The following is a 2,251-nucleotide window of genomic DNA, read 5'->3' as shown; positions in this document are numbered from 1 at the left end:
TATCCCACTTCTCTCTCGCTCGTTTACATGTGTGTGTGTGTGTGTGTGTGTGTGTGTGTGTGTGTAATCCATTTTTTCGGGATTAGTCAGAGCTAGAAAGGCGGCAGTTATGAAACTTTTATGCTGGAGCTGCCAAGAGTATGAGTGAAAGGGACGGAGTTAACTAGAAACCGTAGACCTAATCTGAATGCTTCCAAGAGATTTTTCTTCAAAAAGGTAACTGAGGATAATGTAGAAGGAGGTTTTGAACCGGGGTTCAAGTTAGTCGTAATTTAGCAGACCCGTGGTCAAAGTACCAAGTGGTCAATGGCTAGACTAATAAAGCAAAGTGTATGTAGAAAGACAATGATGAGTTAAGCGTTAACTGGAAAAATTAGATGATGCAGCAGTTACACTAGACTGTTGCAAGAATATAAATACAAAATCGACCTCGGCGGAATTTGAACTCAGAACGTAAAGACGGACGAAATGCCGCAAAGCATCTTACCCTGAGTGCTGACGGTTCTGCCACCTGGCTGCCTTCGAGGACATAAGATATTAATATATAAAACAGTTGCTTGAGACCATATCTTGTTATCTCATATACTCACTCACACATATATAGTACACACACACACACAAACACACACACACACACACTCACACACATATATATATATATATATGTATATATATATATATGCACATATGCACACACATAGATTGAGAGGGAGATGTGTGTGAGTATGCGAATACATAAACACGCATGCGCACTTGCACGTGTATAATACATCAATATGAGCGGAAATGAAAAAATTATATCGCATTTTCATGTCGCAAGAAGAGACAAAGGGCGATGGACAAAAGTAACAGCTGCAAGTGAAATGTTTGCCTGCATGCGCATGCGTACAGATTTTCGAAAGGTTTCTAGGCACAGTGGGTGTTAAGAAAGCTTGAATGTATGAAATTAAGAGTGAAGGATACAACTGAAAGAAAAAGGTATTTGTTTATAAGGCATCTGTGAGACAGGCTAGAAATAAAGTGGTAGTTATACTGTAAGAAAGAGAAAGGGTGAATCGTAGATGCATTAAGTGGGATATGTCGATATGCAAATGCGCACGTGACTGTATGGTGAGAAGTTCTCTTCCTAACAGTATGGCTCCGGGTTTAGTCCCTCCTCGTGATACCTTGGGCATGTATATTCTTCCATACCCTCGAGCCTGCTAAAGCCTTGTGAGTGAATGTGGTAGGAAGGAACTGCCGTATATGTATGTATATATGTGTGTGTGTATATATATATATATATATATATATATATATATATATATATGTGTGTGTGTGTGTGTGTGTGTGTGTGTGTGTGTGTGTGTGTGTGTATAAATATAATTTAGAGAAGAACCACAAACATTTTAACATTTTGAGACCATTGGCACCATTGGTTCCTCGACCACAGCTTTTTGCAATCGAATTTGGAAGTATAATTCACCCTTAAGGAAACTACACGGTGGTGTAGAGTGTCTATTGCTAAGGAAATCATTAACAGTTCTCCGTTGCAATACTTACCATTCTATCCGCGAAAGGCAGATGAGTTTAGCTCTTCAAAAAAGTTAGTGGATTTTGTATATTTTTTGCTATTTTGGCTCTGAGTAAGTATTTTGGAGAAATATATACTATTTTTTTCTGATGTAAGCGTAACAATTCCCTGCAATCATCTCGTTGTTAGATCGTTACTTTTGTATATAGATTTATCTATGGCTGAATATAATTGAAATCTTTATTTCTTCTTGTGTTATCCACTTTGATTTTACTTGTTCGTTATTTGAGACCAGACAGGTTGCCTAAAACAAACAGACGACTGTCAAGTATATATGATCGAGCTAGTTACATGGACGGATGTTTGTTTCCACATTTGAGTTGCATAGCAATTCACGCTTTTAGTAACATGGCTGGTTTCTGATAAAATAACGTCATCTGAACAAACATTGGAAGACATTCAGTTTCTATAGAAACATCATCCAAACACAACACAAGCAATAATACATTGAGCTACACCAGAATAATAGATATTGAAGTAAACTTAACCACATCGGAAGTGTTGATTCATTTCAGCATTAACACATATTGGAAAAATAGCGAACATACAGAAGAGGATTTTTCGGACTCTGACAAAATATAGCAGAAATGCAAGTCTCTTCTCTCTCTCTTCGTCACTCTAGCGCATGCTCTCTTTCTGTATATATATATATATATATATATATATATACACACACAC

General features: G+C 37.3%; 1 long non-coding RNA gene across 1 annotated transcript in view; it reads right to left on the bottom strand.

Moving 5' to 3' along the window:
* LOC106874754 (uncharacterized) overlaps nt 1-1,922 on the bottom strand; it is a 10,287-nt gene extending 8,365 nt beyond the window's left edge. The window contains exon 1 of the long non-coding RNA XR_001410052.1: nt 1,543-1,922. This is a non-coding gene — a long non-coding RNA (uncharacterized LOC106874754). The remainder of the gene's footprint in view (nt 1-1,542) is intronic.
* Nucleotides 1,923-2,251: the final 329 nt, after the last annotated feature.

Source organism: Octopus bimaculoides, chromosome 10, assembly GCF_001194135.2.
Source record: "Octopus bimaculoides isolate UCB-OBI-ISO-001 chromosome 10, ASM119413v2, whole genome shotgun sequence".
NCBI lineage: Eukaryota > Metazoa > Mollusca > Cephalopoda > Octopoda > Octopodidae > Octopus > Octopus bimaculoides.
This window is presented reverse-complemented; position numbering and strand designations above follow the sequence as displayed.